Source organism: Hyla sarda, chromosome 2, assembly GCF_029499605.1.
Source record: "Hyla sarda isolate aHylSar1 chromosome 2, aHylSar1.hap1, whole genome shotgun sequence".
NCBI classification, from domain to species: Eukaryota; Metazoa; Chordata; class Amphibia; order Anura; family Hylidae; genus Hyla; species Hyla sarda.
The window spans coordinates 423,096,799-423,118,291 of record NC_079190.1 but is presented as its reverse complement, the minus strand read 5'-3'; the positions used below and the strand labels follow the sequence as shown (position 1 = coordinate 423,118,291).

The following is a 21,493-nucleotide window of genomic DNA, read 5'->3' as shown; positions in this document are numbered from 1 at the left end:
TGTCTAATTTGTAGGTAATCCATCAAGGTTCTGTAAGATATGAGAGGCATATAAAGGTACAGTAAAGGCACCATGTACTGATTTAAAAAAAAAACCGCAAAAACAAGGGGAAAAACTGTAAAGACTCAATTTTTGCAGCTATTTTTCTCATGTCTTTGGCCGAATTGGGGTATTAAATAGGCTTAAATGATCCCCACTGTGACTAGTGATGTAACATAAACAGTCCTATTGCAATATAAGTTAAATACTGTATGTCATTGTCCACCTCTTTCAATATAGGACTCTCTATTATTTATTTGTACAATAAAAGTTAAAATTACAATAATAAATAGGAAAGAGATGACCCTGCAAACTCAGCAGTGTTTTGCACATGTCCTAGGCTGCTGAGCCAGCACAAACATGAACGTTCAATGCAGATGTAAAAAGCTTATTCCTGTGGTCACTTGTACATACAGTGATCAAGCACGAAGTGTAGGAGATTGTGCTTGGCAGCCATATTGTATGACCTTGGACTTCAATGTTCCAGTGATTTCATTTTAACTATTGGATTTGATAAATAGTAGTTTGTCATGTAATGTATAGTCTAGTAGTAACTAAAGATGGACACAAACTTTAGAAACATTTTGTCTAGACTTTACTCCATCTAGTCTTCTCTTATAATATTTCAATTTTATTATCTTAGGATAGATGTATGTTTATTCCAGTTCCTGAGTTAGGCTGCAATCACACCACATTTTTGCAATACAGTTCCCGTATACATTTTCAGTGTGAAAACCGTGTGGAATGTATTGAAAACCGTATGCATTGACTCTCAATTGAAAACCGTATACCAAATGACTCATCAGATATCTGTCCGTTTTGCACCCTGTGCGGTTTTGTCAGTTCTTTTTCCGTACCCAAAACCGTAGCCTTCCACGGTTTTTCGGCTGGGTGAAAAAACGTATTAAACCGCATACATTTTTTTAACATGGGAGCCAATGGGAACTGTACAGAAACGTATGTGCATACGGTTCCATCCGGTTTTTGACTTTGCATAGTTTTTTTTTCTTGGAATTTCAATCAAACAAGTGAAACTTTATTCATAATGGAGTGAAAAGTTAAAGGATACGTTTTTTTTCTTAAACGGATGCAACCGGACATAATTTTTTAAACTGTACACTGTTTTTAACCGTATACAGATTAAAATTTGTACACACGTTTTGAAACCGTTTAGTCCGGTTTTGAGGAATCCGTTTTTTTCATCAAAAACCTGATACAGGAACTTTATTGCAAAAACGTGGTGTGAATGCAGCCTTATAGGGCTTTGTCGTCTTCTTTTACTATCAAGGCAATCCGTCAGAGGGGCGGGACTGTGGGGGTGGCTCTGAAACAGCAGGATCTCTTGAGTGCTGTCAAACCCCTGTTATTAACCTTCTACCGCAACAAATGCAGTTAATATAATCAAGGTTACCCCCCTGATGTATTGTCTTGATCGAGGAAACAGCAAAGTCCTAAAACTTGGATAACATTAAATAACGGACAACAGACCCCACTCAAAGTCAATGGAACCTGTTTGCAACTATTGTGACCTCGTCCAGCTTTGTTATCAGCTTCAGAAGATTATACAAGTGAAAACGGTATCCCCGAAGTTAGAATGTTTTCAGATGTTAATAAAATTGATGTAATGTCACATCACATATCTAATTTATGGTCAATTTACAGGGGACCTGTTACCTTGAAAATGCAGTGTAAGTTGTATCATGCGAGCATTTTTAGGAGTACCAGAGCAGATTGATATTTAGTTTTGTGGAAAAAGTTATAGGATAACTTGTCATTTTTTTTTATTTTTATTAGTGATTTAAGTGGTCCTACTCACAGAAGCCCAGGCACTAACCTCTTCACCTTTTGGCACTTCACCTCCTGATTCCATGCCTTCTGTGAATAAATTCTAGGTTATCCTGAAACTTTGCTAAAAAAAAAAAAAAAAAAAGCTATGTATAAATCAGCTTTACTCCTTGTTCTATGATGTGATGCCTTCACATTGGACTGCATTTTCAGTGTGACAGGATCCCTTTAAGACCACATTGAAATGGTTGTATTATGGTGTTTTATCGGTAGTATCCCAAACAAAACCTGGAGAAAAGGTTTCCCTGCCTCTTCTTTTTTTTTTGCATGGGATCTTATCCGTTTATTGGCATCAAACTATGCATCTCCCTTACAATGCAGTTGCATGAAATCATAGCAGTATATATTTCTTCTTAGGTCTCTTTTTTTTTTTTTTTTTTTTTTTAAACCAAATTCAATATTCAAAATATTTGTTTAGGCAGAAAGTCTAACTATTTAGCAAAGCTCTTCTAAAACATACCCTCCTAATAAGCTTTATATAGGCTATTTACACAAATATTTTCAACACACAAGGACATCCTTGAAAGTAAAAAGAAAGAAGTTAGCAAACTGTATTTCCCTTAGTTTTTAATTGCACAACAGTAACACAGTTGGAGGGGCAAACCTTGGGTGTAAAGCCTACCTATCATACAGATATAAGAGCATTAAATGGTGCTTGCATGGTTTTATCATTTCATCAGACTGTGTGCCAGAACTGAGCATTCAATGCTTGCTCATTCACAGGATTTCAAGGCCAGTCATACTGTTCAGAACTGCTTCTATAAGTATGCCAGTTTCATCCCTGACAGTTGATTTAAATAATCCTGTTCTGGAAAATGAAATCTCATTTTCCACATAAGACCAAAACTTTAAGCACATGTGTGTCTAATGTGCTGTTGGCATAGCATACCCCATCCTACCCAAATTGTGAACATTTCTGCACCCCTATGATATAGCACTTTCTGAGGTTATGAATGGGAATAATTCTTATAAAAACAGGTGCGTTTTAGCTTCAGATAAGCAATGTTTTAGTTTTATAGCCTATGCATTCACACAAATAAACCTTATGGGGAGTTCTGCTTTAAAAGTTTTATTAAGGATTCAGGTGCAGAATAATATACTAATTTAATGGCAAAAATGGCATTACTTGCCCGTAGGGTATGTTCACTTGGAGAAATTTCCGGCCTTTTGGCTAAGATCAAGTGTAGTATCTGTTCTTATCAGTGGTCTAGTCTCTCCCACTGATGTAGGATAGAGGGAACATGTGTACCAGGGCGTTCCGGGGCTGGTGCCACAACACCAGTTCAACCACTGTCCTGATGAGACCTGTTCCCTCAGGGTCTGGTCATTGGGCTGGGGGGTCTAGAGCTGGGGTACATTTGTGCCTTGGGGAGTGGTGACCCTGAGGGGCCTAAACTCATTGTTGGTCTCCTCACTGAGTGGAAGCACAGGCACTAACCATTTCACCTTTTGGCACTTCACCTCCTGATTCCATGCCTTCTGGCTTGGTTCGGATAAATTTTTATAGATCCGGCCGAATGTCCGGGCAGTATATCTGCAGTCATCCACTTTTTTTTGTTCTTTTTTGTCACTGTGTCACTTTGCGTGTTAAATCTCCCCCATTGAGATATATATATAGTATGTGTGTGTGTATATGTTAGATAAAAGGTGTCATTACAAAGTGCAATTGGTCACACAAAAACAAGTCCTCATATAGGTTTAGGAACTGTCAAGAGTAGGAGAAAATCCTCATAGAACACCTATCCTGCCCTGGACAGTTCCTAAAATGGACAGAGGTGGCAGCAGAGAGCACTGTGGTCAGGCAGAAAGGAAATTCAAAAAGAAAATAACTTCCTGTGGATCATAACAGCAGCTAAGTACTGGAAGGATTAAGATTTTTTAATAGAAGTAATTTTACAAATCTGTTTAACTTAAAAACAGATTGATTTAAAAAAAAATGTTTTCCAGTGGAGTACCCCTTTAACCCCTTAAGGACTCAGCCCATTTTGGCCTTAAGGACTCTTCCTCCTCGCCTTCTAAAAATCATAACTCTTTTATATTTTCATCCACATACTAGTATGAGGGCTTGTTTTTTGCGCGACCAGTTGTGATGACATAACTCATTATATATATATATATATATATATATATATATAATATATGATCCCGGCACCTGAGGGGTTAATGGCGGACGCCCGCGAGATCGTGGGCGTCGGCCATTGCCGGCGGGTCCCTGGCTGCGATCAGCAGCCGGGATCAGCCGCGCATGACACGGGCATCGCTCCGATGCCCGCGGTTATGCACAGGACGTAAATGTATGTCCTGGTGCGTTAAGTACCATCGCACCAGGACGTACATTTACGTCCGGCGTCCTTAAGGGGTTAAGGTATAAAATGGGTCCGTCGTTAAGGGGTTAAAGTGTACTTGTCATCAACCAAAACTTTTTATATAACATAGATAATACCATTATATGTATATTTGTAATATACATTGTTTAAAAAATATATGTATATTTTTGTCCCTGCAGCTATTGCCTGTGTGTCTCTATGAGGAGTCCAAATACAGGAAGTGAGGGTGGGTAAGCGGGGCTCTGTGCAGTGAGGACATGCAGGGCTTTATGCAGCGAGGCTCTATGCCATGCTACGGGATCACACATGAGGATGATTGACAAGCCAGGAGCCTGCACAGAGCCCTGCTTGTCCTGTCCTCACTTCCTGTATTTGGACTCCTCACAGACAATAGTTGCAGGGACAGCACTTTTTCACCCATAAATATAAACATTTTTCATCTCATCATCACATCAGCACCACAATGAGATTGCCCCCAAAGGAACAGGAAGCACAAAGAGGTTAAAAGGCCCCTTCCCAGACAACCCCTTAGTGTTTTTCTGTTTCTTTGGGAAACATTGAGGTTTTACTTCCTGGTCCTGGCGCTGGTGTCAGGATCGGTGCGGGCCAAGCCAGGCGGTGGAGGTCGGGTTTTCTCCAGGATTTCCCCCCTCTCAAATGCCGCTCCGGGTCGTGCGCTCTCCGTAGCAGGCCTCTTGGACCCTCTGATTCCCCGCCGTGGCGCTCAGTGAGTTTATGCGGCAGGGAGATGTGCGTGCAGTAACTCGGGCACACGCGCATGTCCCCCCTGGTCTTTTCTGGTCTCCGGCGGTTCCGGTGCTTGCGTGTGACGTCACATTACGTGCAGGAAGCGGGGACCGGAAGTTCCACTTCGTTATGCGGTGGGGATCTCGAAAATCATTGCAAGACCTCCTTTTCCTGTCTCTTGTCAGAATGGATGCTGCTTCCTCAATCCGCTCTGAATCTGTGGAGCTAGGGAAGTCTATCAGCCCAGTGAGTATCTGGCCCCTTGGGGTTTCATTTACTTGATCTTGGTCTTTTTTCCCCCTATTCATGGGTATTCCTTCTCTCCTTTTTTTTAGGGAGACAAGGAGACCCCGAAAAAACCTTCTAAGACCAAGCCTAAGAAATTTGCTATATGCTTTGAGAAATTACAGGGGACACCTGAAATCCTTATGTAATTCTTGCACAGCCAGGATTGTTCAGCAGGAGACTTCGTCCTTTATGGACGAATTAAGATCCATGAGTATTCAACAGGTCCAGGCCTCTGTGGCAGCTGCTCTGCCTACGCCATTTTCTTGTGATCCTTCTCCTGCTAAAAAATCTAAGCCAAGTTTTATTGTGGATTCTGACTCCGATTCTGAGATGAATGCTTTTTCTTCTAATGTGGATTTAGAGGAAGATATTCCTTCTACTTCCAAAAAATTAGAAGACAAAAGATACTATTTTTTGACCGAAAATACAGATACTCTCCTAAATGCCGTAAAAAGTACTATGAATATAGAAGATCCTAAGGTTACCCTTTCTGTTCAGGATGAAATGTTTGCAGGGTTAAAACCTAGAAAACCAAATATGTTTACTATTCATGAGAACCTGAAAAGCCTAATCTTGGATGAATGGAAAGATCCAGATAGAAAGCTCATGGTGGTTAAAGAATTCAGAGCAAGGTTAATAGTGAAGATACTGATTTATGGAGTGAAGCCCCTAAAATAGATTTACAGGTGGCTAAGGTAGTCAAAAAAAACATCTCTCCCATTTGAGGATTCCTCACAATTAAAAGACCATTTGGATAGAAAAATGGATGGGATTCTTAAGAAAAATTGGGATGCTTCATCCGCTTTATTAAATCCTAATATTGCAGCAAGTGTTGCAAGATCTCTGTTTCTATGGCTGGGTCAATTGGAAAACTACATTGAAAACAAAACACCCAGCCCAGAGATCAACTTCTTTTCTCTATCCCTATGCTAAAACTAGCCACTGCTTTTTTAGCTGATGTGTCGGCTGAATCTGTAATGATGGCAGCAAAATCTGCAGCATTATCCAACTCTGCCCTAAGAGTCTTGTGGCTGAAGAACTGGCAGGGAGATTCTGTATCTAAAACTAAACTCTGTTCTATTCCCTTTGAAGGTAAACTGGTGTTTGGATCTGTATTAGATAACATTTTGCAGCAGGCGGCAGATAACAAAAAGAAATTTCCTGAAGAGTGCAAAACCGAAAAATTATTTTCGCCCATTCAAGAATAGACAGAGAGAGTATAAAGAGACAGGAAAGACCGGAAGGTGGATTTACCCTAAAGGAGGTAAGGGGCAAGATTTCTTGCTCAACCCTAACAATTCAGACAAAAAAACAGTGACTTGCCTCCGTTTTGGGTCGGGGGTGGGGATCGGGGGGAGAGAGACTAACTCTATTCTACCATCAGTGGAAGGATATGACAAAAAAACAGTTCATTCTAAATTCCATCAAGAATGGGTTCAGGATAGTTTGTCTCCCCTCCACATCAAACCTTTCGCACAACAAATCTCAGTTCTGAGTGTCTAAACAAGTTCAGTTATTTCAGGGGGTTCAGGATTTGCTAGCTCTGGGAGCGATCATTCCTGTTCCCCTAGAAGAACAAGAACAGGGCCACTATTCATGCCTGTTTCTGGATCTTTCAGAACAATAATACATTTAAAACATCTGAACTGTTATATAACTTACAAACACTTCAAGATGGAAACACATACCTCAGAATGCCTGAATGGCAACTATTGATCTAAGGGACGCTTATTTTCATGTACCCATTTTTCCGAAGCATCAAAAATTTCTGAGATTTGCTGTAACCAAAAACAATCTGACCTTCCACTATCAATTCAAGGCTCTACTGTTCGAGATATCCTCGGCCCCGAGAATATTTACCAAAGTAATGATAGTAGTGGCATCCTTGAGACAAAAAGGAATTCTACTTATTCCATATCTGGACGATCTCCTGGTTATTGCCGGGTCCAAAGAACTCCTGTCCCAGCATGTCAATTTAACAGTTATCTCTTTATTGAATTTAGGCTGGATCATAAACTTCCAGAAGTCAAGTCTCTTGCCTGCAAAACAGAAAATGTTTTTAGGGATGATATTGGACTCAGACAAGCAAATGACTTTCCTTCCGGAGGAAAAGATATCTGCGCTAATCCAGAAAATCAAAGTCTTCTACCAAGCAAACTATTCTACCATCAAGAATTCAATGTCCCTGTTGAGTTCCATGACCTCTTGCATTCCAGCAGTCCCATGGAGCCAAAGTCACTCCAGAAGCCTTCAGAAACAAGTCCTCAAAGTCTGGAGTTCCCTGGAAAAGAAGATGAGGATTCCTCTCTCTCTCTCTCACTCTCTGTCAAGAATTCCCTCAAATGGTGGATAAAGAGAAAAAAAACTAAAAAAAAAGGGGGTGTCCTGGGTTCCCCTTCCCTCGGTAAGTCACAACTGACGCCAGCCAAAATTGTTGGGGGGGGGGGGGGGGGGGGCACATGTTCAAGATATTTGTCTACAGGGCACCTGGTCAGAGGAAACTCGTCTGCGCTCTTCCAATTTCCGGGAATTAAAAGCGGTGTACAAGGCTTTGAAGGCTTTGCAACATCTAATCCTGAATCATCATGTGAAGATTTACACCGACAATGATACTACAGTAGCTTTTCTAAATCCTCAAGGGGAAACAAGACACAGCCTTCTACAAGCACTGACAGGAAAAAAAAATTCTTGGGCGGAGGACAAGATATTGTCAATGTCTGCTGTACATCTCAAAGGAAGCTAGAATATTCAGGCACATTACGTAAGCCGGCACCAGATCTATCCAGGGGAATAGGAGCTCAATCCACAAGTTTTTCAGGATCTGGTCTTGAAGTGGGGTATACCAGAAATGGATCTATTCATCACCAGAAAAAATCGGAAGGTAAACAAATGTTTTTCCCTGTTTCCAGCTGATCTCCCGAATGGAGTCGATGCCCTTCAACAAAGTTGGAACTTCAACATGACCTATGTGTTCCCTCCTTTCCCTCTGATCAGCAGGTCTCTACAGAAGATATGGATGGAGAGGTCCAAAGTTATATTTATAGCTCCAAGATGGCCCAAAAGAGGGTGGTACGCCCTGCTTCAGCAACTGTCCATAGATCACCCTTACCCTCTTCCAGTAAGAGAAGATCTCCTGTTGCAAGGCCCTCTATTCTTCAAGGATCTATCAAACCTGCAGTTGACAGCCTGGCTTTTGAGCGGTCAATTTTGAATCAGAAGGGGCTATCTCACAGAGTTATTGATAATCTATTGGAAAACAAGAAACCTACAACTTCTGCTATCTACGGGAAACAATGGAAAAAAATGTGTCTACTGGTGTGGCTCCTGTCCTCCCAATCCCTTGAACCCTGATATCCCTCAAATTCTAAATTTTCTTCAAGACGGACTTGACAAGGGATTATCCATCAGTACTTTAAAAGTACAAACAGCAGCCTTGGGTTGCTTTTTTGACGCAAGTATTGCAGAACATAAGTAGATTAAAAGATATTTTAGTGCTGTGTCAATACTAAAACAAAAAATATCTAACCTTTCGCCACCGTGGGATCTAAATTTAATACTCGCTAGTCTTACTAGAGAACCTTTTTGAACCACTTTCGGATTCTTAAATAAAATTTCTAACTTGGAAAGCAGTCTTCTTGACAGCCATAACAACAGCAAGAAGGATGAATGAGATTCAAGCATTCTCAATTGAAGAACCCTACCTAACTGTGCTTGAAGACAGAATTATTCTGAAACTAAATCCAGCTTTCCTCCAAAAAGTGGTCACGAATTTCCTTAGGTCTCAAGACCTCATCCTACCCACCTTTTTTGTAATTCTCCAAAAAACAAGAAAGAAATAATGTTCCATTCCTTGGACGTGAGAAAAACTATCCTTCTTTATTTACAACAAACCAAGGATTGGAGGAAAGATCTACGGTAAATCTTTTTGTTCAGTTCCAGGGCCCTAACAAAGGGAAGAAAGCCTCTAAAGCTTCTATTGCCAAATGGGTGAAGTCATCTATTTCTGAGGCTTACAGAAGATCTGGAAATCAAGTTCCTGAACATCTAAAATCTCATTCAACCAGAGCAATGGCTCCTGGGCTGAAAAATCTTCTGCCTCATTAGAGCAGATTTGCAGGGCAGCGACTTGGTGTACCACTCATACCTTCTTTAAACACTACAAATTGGATAGAGCCTCGTCTCAGGATTTGGCCTTTGGACGGAATGTGCTGCGAGCTGTAGTCCCTCCTTAGACAAAATTTATCTGGTGTGTCTCATTGTGGTGCTGATGTGGTGATGAGATGAAAAATGGGAAAAATGTAACTACATATGTTTAGTTACACTGAGGGTTGTCTGGGGAGGGGCCTTTTAACCTCTTTGTGCTTCCTGTTCCTTTAGGATCATTGGGGGCAATCTCATTGTGGTGATGATTCAAGAAAACAGAATTATCGGTAAATCAAAATTCCCATTTTTTTTACCAATGTATATTACAAATATACATATAATTGTATTATCTACATTATTTAAAAAAAAATTTATATCAAGAGTTTGGACGTTTATTTTTTTCCCCTTTTTAATAGTTGCTGGGCTGAAATGTTTTTAAATACCTGCACATCTCTGCCACAATCTCCTACCTCTTCTGTTGATATGGTGTCTGGACCCTTTTACTTACTACTTTTATGTCCCTGTCACAACATAAAGAAGTGCCTGCTCAGTCAACCACTGGCCTCAGCCGTGACCGGCCTCAGGCAATGATTGGCTGAGTGGGTACTTTGTTGTGTTGGGCAAGGGAGTACAGTTTATTTATTTTTGCAAAAGGGCTATGACTGTTAAAAAAATAAATAAATAAAAAAGGGTCGTGGTCACTGGAAAAAGGGGCGTGTTCTTATAGTGTGATACAAAATCATGTGAATATGTGGCTACTAAATTCCTACCAAAAAAAGCTGACTAGAACTTTCCTGACCTGTGTGTCCCAAAAGTAAATATAAAGGAATCATGCAATCTGAAATAACATTCCACACTAATAAAAAACCAACACTCTTAGTAAATCAGGGCCAGTAAATTGAAGAATATAGTATTTCTGAAATCATACTTGTACAACTTCACTAATGTAGCATCTTTATAGAGAATAGGAACAAAATTCAATGCATGACATAGTAGATTAGCCCACAAAGCATTCTGTTCTGACTATGCAGTAAAGGTTACATTTGAATTAGCTATGCAGCTTTCATTAATTTTATCCTTTTTTTTTTTTTTTGCAAAAACCAAACACATTTACAGTCCAAAGATCCCATCAGTCACCAGAACAATAATGCCCTTTTATTGATTTAATCACGGTTGTTTGTTTTGTATCTCCCTTTGGGTTTGTGTCTCTTTATTTATTTATTTTTTTGAACTATACAACAAATCACTTCACACTGCCGCTCAGCCTATCGCCGGTCGAGTCGGGACTTCGCTGCGGCCGGTGATTGGCTGAGTGCAGTATGACTTGCCGACCACCGGCAACCAGGAAGAGGATCGCGGCTGAAACCGGAGCGATTACCGGAGGCCCTGGGGGAGCGAAGGAAGGTATGCACATCTTTTTTTTTTTTTTTACTGCCGACAGTATGGAGGACAATATGGAGGACAGTATGGAGGACAATATGGAGGACAGTATGAAGGACAGTATGGAGTTCTCCTTTAACAGTAAATTTAGCTGTAGTGACCAGTGTCGGGCAGTTGCTGCCAAGGCAAATAAAATCATGTGGTGCATCAATAGGGGCATAGATGCCCACGAAAAGGAAATAATTCTACCGCTGTACAAATCACACATGGAATGATGTGTACAGTACTGGGCACCAATGTACAAGAAAGATATAGTGGAGCTGGAGAGGGTTCAAAGATGGGCAACCAGGGTAATATGGGGAATGGGAGGACTACAGAACCCAAAAAGATTATCAGAATTAGGGTTATTTAGTTTAGAAAACAGAAGGCTTAGGGGTGACCTAATAGCTATGTATAAATATATCAGGGGACCATACAGAGATCTCTCCCATGATGTATTTTTACCCTGGACTGTATCTATAACAAGGGAGCATCCTCTACACCAGCACAGACGGGGGTTCTTTACTGTAAGAGCAGTGAGACTATTGAACTGTCTGCCAGAGGTGGTGGTCATGGTGAACTCTGTAAAAGAATTTAACTCCTTGGGGACGGAGGGTATACCTATACGCCCTCAGCCCACTCACTTGCTAGCGGGTCGGGCCCGGGCCCGACCCGTGGCTAATAACGCGCAGCACTGATCGCGGTGCCGCGCGCTATTTACCCTTTAGACGCGGTGTTCAAAGTTGAACGCTGCGTCTAAAGTGAAAATAAAGCATTGCCGGTTAGCTCTGGGGGCTGTTCGGGATCGCCACGATGAAATCGCGGCATCCTGAACAGCTGTAAAGACAGCAGGAGGGTCCCTACCTTCCTCCATGCTGTCCGATCGCCGAATGACTACTCAGTGCCTGAGATCCAGGCATGAGCAGTCAAGCGGCAGAATCATTGATCAATGGTTTCCTATGAGAAACCATTGATCAATGTAAAAGATCAGTGTGTGCAGTGTTATAGCCCCCTATGGGAGCTATAACACTAAAAAAAAAGTGAAAAAAAAGGGAATAAAGATCATTTAACCCTTTCCCTAATAAAAGTTTGAATCACCCCCCTTTTCCCAATTTAAAAAAAACAACAACTGTGTAAATAAAAATAGACATATGTGATATTGCCTTGTGGGGAACTGTCCAAATGATAAAAAAATATGTAATTAATTAAACCGCACGGTCAATGGCGTACTCGCCCAAAAAAATTCAAAGTCCAAAATTGCGTATTTTTGGTCACTTTTTATATCGTGAAAAGAAAAGTGATTTTTATAATTTTTTTCCAGAAGTACGACAAAATCAAACCTATATAAGTAGGGTATCATTTTAATCGTATGAACCTACAGAATAAAGATAAGGTGTAATTTTTACCCAAAAATGTACTGCGTAAAAACGGAAGCCCCCAATATTTACAAAATGGATTTTTTCTTAAATTTTCTCACACAGTGATTTTTTTTTTTCCCTTTCGCCGTAGATTTTTGGGTAAAATGACTGATGTCATTACAAAGTAGAATTGGTGGCGCAAAAAATAAGCCATCATATGGATTTTTAGCTGCAAAATTGAAAGGGTTATGATTTTTAAAAGGTAAGGAGGAAAAACGAAAGTACAAAAACTGGAAAAACCCGCCCTCCCCAAGGGGTTAAAAGGGGTCTGGATGCATTTTTGGAGAGAAATGAAAGTGAAAGTAATGTGATCTTTACTGTGGCAACCACTAGGAAGGCCGGACTGCAACTCCCAGCATGCCCAGACAGCCAAAGGCTGTCTGGGCATGCTGGGAGTTGTAGTTTTGCAACATCTGGAGGGTCACAGTTTGGCCAAACGGTAGCCCTCCAGATGTTGCCAAACTACAACTCTCAGCATGCCTAGACCACCCAGGCATGCTGGGAGTTGTAGTGTTGTAACATCTGTCCATTCAGATTTTGCAATTTTCATGACATTTTTGAAAATTGCTGCTCTACTTTGAAGCCCTCTAAAAGTAAAAATATGTCAACATAATGCCAACATAAAGTGGACATATTGTATTTGTGAATAAAAATAAAATTTATTTGGAATATCCATTTTCCTTACAAGCAGAGAGCTTCAAAGTTAGAAAAATGCAAAATTTACTAAATTTTCATGAAATTTTGGGATTTTTCACCAAAAAAGGATGCAAGTAATGCCGAAAATTTACCACCAAAATAAAGTAGAATATGTCACGAAAAAACAATCTCAGAATCAGAATATTCGGTAAAAGCTTTGTGAGTTATTAACGCTTAAAGTGACGGTGGTCAGAATTGCGAAAAAGGGCTCAGTCCTTAACCCCTTAACGACGCAGGACATATATTTACGTCCTGCGCCGGCTCCCAGCGCCGCGATCCCGCATCATATCGCGTCGGTCCCGGCGCTCATCAACGGCCGGGACCCGCGGCTAATACCACACATCACCGATCGCGGCGATGTGCGGTATTAACCCCTTAGAAGCGGCGGTCAAAGCTGATCGCCGCTTCTAAAGTGAAAGTGACCTGGCTGCTCAGTCGGGCTGTTCGGGACCGCCGCGGTGAAATCGCGGCGTCCCGAACAGCTGACCGGACACCGGGAGGGCCCTTACCTGCCTCCTCGATGTCCGATCGACGAATGACTGCTCCGTGCCTGAGATCCAGGCAGAAGCAGTCATGCGCCGATAACACTGATCACAGGCGTGTTAATACACGCCTGTGATCAGGATGAGAGATCAGTGTGTGCAGTGTTATAGGTCCCTATGGGACCTATAACACTGCAAAAAAATGTAAAAAAAAAAAAAAAGTGTTAATAAAGGTCATTTAACCCCTTCCCTAATAAAAGTTTGAATCACCCCCTTTTCCCATAAAAAAATAAAACGGTGTGAAAAAATAAATAAATAAACATATGTGGTATCGCTGCGTGCGTAAATGTCCGAACTATAAAAATATATCATTAATTAAACCGCACGGTCAATGGCGTACGCCCAAAAAAATTCCAAAGTCCAAAAAAGCATATTTTGGTCACTTTTTATACCATTAAAAAATGAATAAAAAGTGATCAAAAAGTCCGATCAGAACAAAAATCATACCGATAAAAACTTCAGATCACAGCGCAAAAAATGAGCCCTCATACTGCCCTGTACGTGGAAAGATAAAAAGTTATAGGGGTCAGAAGATGACATTTTTAAACGTATAAATTTTCTTGCATGTAGTTATGATTTTTTCCAGAAGTGCGACAAAATCAAACCTATATAAGTAGGGTATCATTTTAACCGTATGGACCTACAGAATAATGATAAGGTGTAATTTTTACCGAAATATGAACTGCGTAGAAACGGAAGCCCCCAAAAGTTACAAAATGGCGTTTTTTTTTCGATTTTGTCGCACAGTGATTTTTTTTTCCGTTTCGCCGTGCATTTTTGGGTAAAATGACTGTCACTGCAAAGTAGAATTGGCGACGCAAAAAATAAGCCATAATATGGATTTTTAGGTGGAAAATTGAAAGGGTAATGATTTTTAAAAGGTAAGGAGGAAAAAACGAAAGTGCAAAAACGGAAACGCCCTGAGTCCTTAAGGGGTTAAGGGGTTAAACTTTAGAGGCAGGTCTCATTTATTGGTTCCAAACGTGACTCACATACAGTATTTAAAAAAAGGATGGTGTTCTTAGTGTCGTTATCCAGGTGAAGAAAAATATGGTTTAAGACGAGTAGGCACGCTTACCGTGTTGTGTTGTGCTCTATGCACAATACCATAATACACCTTAAACCAGCACTGGTGCGCAAAATTCAGGATGTCAGGATCCACCACAGCTGAGGAGAACTTGAAGCGGTAATTGCAGTCAAAGTAGGAGATCCTTGTAGGTAAGGCTGAAACAACCAATTGATTGCAACTAATCGATTATGAAAATAGTTGTCAACTATATTCATAATCCACTTATCGGTTGGTCAATTAGTTGGTCAGCTAATTCTAAAGTTCACACACACCTAGCGATTATCACTTGTATAAATGCAGCTGTGGTCCTCGGCAGCCTGTTTAGTGAAGAGGGGCCCAGCACACACGATCTTCTGCTTCCTGCAGCTCCCTTCTGCAGCTTTCGTGAGTCCCCGGGTGTCAGGCTCTGTGCTAAATGCCAGACTCGCAATAGTTGCAGAGAAAAGATGCAGGAAGTGGAAGATTGTGTGCTGACCCCCCCCCCCCCTCTTCACTAAATGGAGGCAGGAAATATGCTGCCCCTCCTATATGGCCACAGGTGGAAAACAGGAATGGGGTATATCCCTTACAATGAAAAAAATATATAAAATTATATTTAAAGAGGCACTGTCATTGTTAAAAACTTTTTATATATTATAGCAGTAGTCATATGATGGCTTTTTACAATATAAATTTATTAAAAAATAAATAAAAATTTCCCTAGAAATTAAATAAAAAAATAACCGCCACTAGGGGTCATCTGTCTTTAGCCAGACAGACTGGTCTGTATTTTGCAGCATACCAGATACCGTCCGTAAAGCGTGCCGGTATCCAGTATAGGCGATCTCCGCTGTATGAGATACAGCTTATGCATGGGCACGCACTGGCTGTGAACAAGCGCAGGGAGCGCGCAGACACAGTCAGCGCAGCTGCTATCTCTAAATAAGGCCCTGCCCACAGACTCAATCACCATCAGGCTGGATTGATCCTAAGGGCAGCATGCACCCACAGGAGCAGGCATCTAGAGAAGCGGGCATCATAGAGGGGAGGCGGCAGAGTAATCAGCGGCAACAGCTACATTTTTGGCACGTCCTGTTCCCATGGAGTGCAGGGGAGCAGTGCTGCCGCCTGGGTCTGTAGAGCAGCGCTTGCGCTGAGCAGAAGGTCGGCTGGTGTGACAGGTGTCTGTTGGAGTGCCGGGGTTGGGGGGGGTACAACGCCACTAAGCATGGGAGCCACATTAGCAGGGAAACCTGCAGCAGGGGAGGGAGAAAGCTTGGGCTCTATAGAACAGTGTTTCCCAACAGGGTGCCTGCAGCTGTTGCAAAACTACAACTCCCAGCATGCTTGGAAAGCTGTTGCCTGTCTCGTTATGCTGGGAGTTATAGTTTTGCAACAGCTGGAGGCACATGTTCAGCATGAAAACATAAAGGAAGGGGTTATATAGCAGCCTGGAGTGACTGGATGACTGCCAGGCTGACTGAGTCATGTCATGCTGAGGCCTGCACAGTGAGGAATTCATGTATGTGAGCAACAATAATAGTGTAATAAAAAAATAAAGGTGCTAGACACATAAAAAATTAGATATACATGGTCAGGATTAGGTACTGGGTAATATATATAATTTTTTTTTTTTTTTTTGCGCACTATGACAGGTAAGCTTTAAAAGATTTATTATACAAAAGCTCAGCATTTGTCCAACCCCACAAACTCTCTCTTAACACATCCCTTACCTAAAACAGACAAAAGACCTTCAGTCCGATCCCCTCCCCTAATCTAATTCACAAATAATCTTCTTCTCCACTATGGTTATTTTGATCAAATTAGGCAATTATTTGAAACAATAATCAACTAACTAATCGATTATGAAAATGACCATTAGTCGCAGCCCTACTTGTAGGAGCCTCAGGGAACCAGATGATGTTCGGGAGCCTTGTGAAGTAGGTTGACATTCAGGGAAGGGGCTCCTCACTGTAAAGGAAAATCTATACCTATACGCAAAGTTCCAGATCATACCAGCATCAAAATACCATCTGTTTTTATTTTTATAGAGGGCCTGACAGTTCTCCTGAAGTGTCTGTTTTGAAACTAATTGTAGCACCTGTGAAAAATTCTAATCTGCAATATGCTGTTACTCTTTTACTCCTACTGGAAAATAAGGAAGAAATTTACAACTGGATGCCTGCACAAAAAATATGGTGTGTTCCTACCATTGTTTCCCAACCAGTTTGCCTCCAGCTGTTGCAAAACTACTACTCCCAGCATGCCTTCGGTATCCTGCTCTAGTCTCTGCAGCAATCCTCTTCCTGGTTTCCAGTAGTCGATCCATCACACTGCAGCTCAGCCTATAGCCAACAAAGTCCTGCCTCAGCTGTCAATAGGCTGAACTGTAGTGTGACGTATTCGGCCCTGGTCTTCTTCCTGGTGTCAGGGCCGAATACATCTTACTGCTGCTCGGTCAATCACCAGCCGATGAAGGACATCACTGTGGCTGGCGATTTGCTGAGCCGCGGTGTGACAGATTTACCACCAACAACCAGGAAGAGGATCGCTGCTGAGGCTGAAACTGCGGTAGGTAAATTTTTTATTTTTTTTTAAAGAGTACCTGTCACCAAACTAAACTTTTAATAAATTGTTCCTTATGTAATGACAACACACTTTGCTATTTACTTGCTGTTAAAATTCTTAACATTGATATGTTTTTAATGTGATTGAAAAAAACAGCCACTATGTGGCTCTGTTCTGTTCCGTGCTGCAAGTCAAGAGTGACTGAATTTTGTTTTGGCCTCATATGACCCCACTAGATGGGAACCATCCAGCATTAGAGATATACCCTATTAGGTGACCCTATTGCCTAGGCGGGCTGGCTGCCCTAAAAAGGACGGTCCTGCTCTGGAACCTCCGATTCATATTTTGACTGTGACACATAAGGAATGAGTGAACACTATTGGCTGTGATACGGGGAAGTAAGGTAACCCTAATGCCTAACACACATGACATCACATCACATTTCATGTTGTCATGTTGCATGATGTTACATTATGTGACCTCCAGCATCCAGGCTCCTAACTTTTTTTTGCTGGCTTCTAGAGTTATAACAAAATTGTCAAGCCCTGGCCCATTGCTTGTCAACTGGGGCTAGAGGAGGTGACCAGTGGATGGAGGGGAGTGATAAAATGTTGAAGGGTCTGAACTGTGTCGGGCTCTAGTTGCCAAAGGGAACGCCCAGTGGGGTCCAGAGCCTAATATACATATCTTTTTGAATGCCTATTTCATTTATGCCATGCCTTTACAGCCCCTGCAGCATAGTCAAATAAAATTCCTGGAATACCCCTTTAATAAATGCAGCTTCCTACTTGAGCAACCTCTGTTGGCTCTGAAGTTACAGAATGTGAGCATTTGACTTTGTGGCTGCAAATTTAAACAGCAGAATAAGAATAAATACTGAAGTATGAAGTAGGAACTGATGACTGTGAACCTACATGAAGCACCTTTTTTTTTTTTTTTTTTTTTTTTTTTTTTTAATCAACTGGTGCCAGAAAGTTAAACAGATTTGTAAATTACTTCTATTAACTATTAAAAAATCTTAATCCTTCCTGTACTTATTAGCTGCTGAATACTACAGAGGAAATTATTTTCTTTTTGGAACACAATGCTCTCTGCTGACATCAGGAGCACAGTGCTCTCTGCTGACATCTCTGTCCATTTTAAGAACTGTCCAGAGTAGGAGAAAATCCCCATGGAAAACATATGCTGCTCTGGACAGTTCCTAAAATGGACAGAGATGTCAGCAGAGAGCACTGTGCTCCTGATGTCAGCAGAGTGCACTGTGTTCCAAAAAGAAAATCATTTCCTCTGTAGTATTCAGCAGCTAGTAAGTACTGAAAGGATTAAGATTTTTTTTAATAGAAGTAATGTACAAATCTATTTAACTTTCTGGCACCAGTTGATTTATAAAAAAAAAAGAAAATAAAAAAAAGAAAAGGTTTCCACCGGAGTACCCCTTTAATGAATATATTGTTGTTTTCCATGACTGGTGTTCTTACCAAGATAAGAAATGATGTCGCTGCTTTTTGAGACAATATTCTCTCTTTTGCGGTGCAGGTTGTAAGGTAGGCATCCATTGTAACGCCGCATGAGCTGATATGTTGTGAAGCCAACATGAAAATGATGTTTTAGCACATCCTGAAGAAATAAGATAAGCAGTTATAGGATTTATCCTTTATACCTTTCTGGAGAAGACACATTCAGGAATGACTGATATAACTTTACTGGTTGTCGTTCGTTCTACATTCGGTTACACTGAATTTGCTCTTTAATCACAGAGTTTTGATAAATATTTGCAAAATTAAATTGTGTACCTTTTGTGTATTCTACAGTCAGACAACTGCATGTGTCTGTCTGCCGAGCCAAGATGTTTCACCTAATATGTGAAGAACAACTACTTTCTATGGAAGTTGTCTTTGGCAACTCCTATAGGAATCTGTGAGTTTTTACCACCGCCCTTAAATGTAATATACACAGAATAGAGAAAAGGAGCAACATTATGGGGGGTATTTATCAATTTTGCCTGTTGACAGTTTTTTTTACCCTTTTTTTTCACTTTGGTTTTCGTGGACATGCACCAAATTTATCATTTGGTGCAAGTTGTTAGTAATTTTGGCTCAAATGTTGAAATCAGCCGTTCACAGCGCCTTTTACACAGAACTTACCCCCACAGAGGACGCGTATTTTACCCTGTGGAGCAGCCATTTCGGAGTCCCTCCTGCAGGATATCAGCAAGCGACGAGAGTTATTTTCTTTTGTGGGGTTTATAGCCACCAGGTGAAATGGATTTTATTTTCAACTTGGGTAGTTTTTTTTTTGTTGGTTACTTTAGTGCAGTGGTCTTCAACCTGCGAACCTCCAGATGTTGCAAAACTACAACTCCCAGCATGCCCGGACAGCCGTTGGCTGTCCGGGCATGCTGGGAGTTGTAGTTTTGCAACATCTGGAGGTCCGCAGGTTGGAGACCACTGCTTTAGTGCTTAGCTTTCCTGAACCTGTGTGGCCATGTCCAATGCTGGCTCAACGGAGGGTGAAGGTTCCTCAGAGACAACTATGTCGCAGGATAGTATTGAGCAGCCCCGGAGGCGTTGCTGCTTTCGCAAAAAAAAAATTTTTTTCATGTATTTTGACACCTTCACATTTTCTGACATTGCTAAGTGTGTTTTCCATGTGCAAAATTTCTTGGCGGGGATTTGCGCCAAAATTGCGCCAAAGATCGATTGGCGCAAATGATGAATTACTGACTAAAGTTAAAATCACACACAGGACCGTGTGATTTTGAGGAAGTTGTAACAATGACAGTGGAGAAGTTGCGCCAAAGTTACGTGAAAAAAAACACACAAATCCTTTGATAAATACCCCCCTGTGTGTATAAGGAGTTCTGGGAGTCTTACAGTTCATAACCAATTGAAAAATCCAACCCCTTGTTAAATGGCACAATCATTTTTTTTGCAACAACATTTATAGGGATCTTTTTACCTGGATTTTTTTTACCGAATACAACCAGATTCTAAAACATGTTCTTCACATTATTATGGAGGCAGCCATTGTGTCTGAGCTGTTTCTAACAGCATTTAGAGAGATTCTTTACAGGGACTGTGCCTTGACATAGATGGGATAGGTTACTGGGCATATACCTTTTGAAGTTGTCATTTCACAGTGTGTGGAGGGGGGGGGGGGGGGGGGGGTCTGAGCTCTAAACATCATTTATTGTCTTCTCTATCTCCAGCTTTCACTGTAATGTTGTACAGATCACTTTCCAGCAGCCTCCTTCCTATCATCTCAGACATGAATATGGATCCATGTCCAATGATCTGCAGTCCTCTGTGCACCTGTTATTGGATGTCAAGTTTAAGAGTTAATGGTTGGCCAAAATGGTTAATTGTAGGCATTTCGACTAACCATTGTTTTGAATTATGTTTGAATAATAATTTGCAATGGCAGACTAATGTTTGACGAAAATGTTATGCACCATGCTGGATTTTTCATGGCTGAAAAAGAAACAGTATTTGGCATGATCAGCAAAATATGGCTGATCTTCTGCCACTGTGTGCACGTACAATGTTATAAAAAACAAACAAAAAAAAAAACAGTAATCTAAGTTAATTCTGCCATGTTTTTGTCTTGATCATTTGTACTCGTTCATATTGATGATCCCACGGGACTTTGATTGGCCATGTTGTGGTTTTGCAGGCTGTGCTCCATGGGACTATTTTATGGAGGATTGCCCTGGATTTATGTCATATTTTGACTTTTCCATTAAACTCTGTATGGAGAAACCACATACCGTTAAATATTTAGCAGTTATGCAACATAAATTGATGTGTTCTGTATTTTAAATCTGCACTATAGGATTTACACACGGTATCCCTGTCCCAGCATCTTCTGCAATCCTTTTCCTGGTTCTGGTGCCTAACATGCAGCAGTGCAACTCAGCTAATTGCAGCTTGCTGCTGTGATAATATGATGTACCAAGCTTTGTAGCACGGTACAGTCTATAGAGGATGTGTATAGGTTACAAGATGACTTGGATAGACTAAGTGTCTGGGCATCCACTTGGCAAATGAGGTTCAATGTGGATAAATGTAAAGTTATGCATCTGGGTACTAATAACCTGCATGCGTCGTATGTCTTAGGGGGGATTAAACTGGCAGAGTCACTGGTAGAGAAGGATCTGGGTGTACTTGTAGATCACAGACTACAAAATAGCATGCAATGTCAGGCTGCTGCTTCCAAAGCCAGCAGGATATTGTCATGTATCAAAAGAGGCATGGACTCAAGGGACAGGGACATAATACTACCTCTTTATAAAGCATTGGTACGACCTCACCTGGAATATGCTGTTCAGTTTTGGGCACCAGTCCATAAAAAGGACACTGTGGAGCTGGAGAGGGTGCAGAGATGCGCGACTAATTTTGCCTCAAATGCACACAC

The 21,493-nt window shown here is 41.1% G+C and overlaps 1 protein-coding gene and 1 pseudogene across 6 annotated transcripts in view; both read left to right on the top strand.

The window, feature by feature from the left end:
• The window catches only part of LOC130356858 (cyclic AMP receptor-like protein A), a 738,932-nt gene that overhangs the window by 49,666 nt on the left and 667,773 nt on the right, over positions 1-21,493 (top strand). The window contains exon 4 of one of the 6 annotated variants that reach the window (XM_056558911.1): positions 9,624-9,676. The exons of the other annotated variants lie outside the window; for them this stretch is intronic. The gene's annotated coding sequence lies outside the window, so the exon portion shown is untranslated. The remainder of the gene's footprint in view (positions 1-9,623; positions 9,677-21,493) is intronic. 6 annotated transcript variants of the gene reach the window in all.
• Positions 3,040-3,194, top strand: LOC130360016 (U2 spliceosomal RNA; annotated as a pseudogene).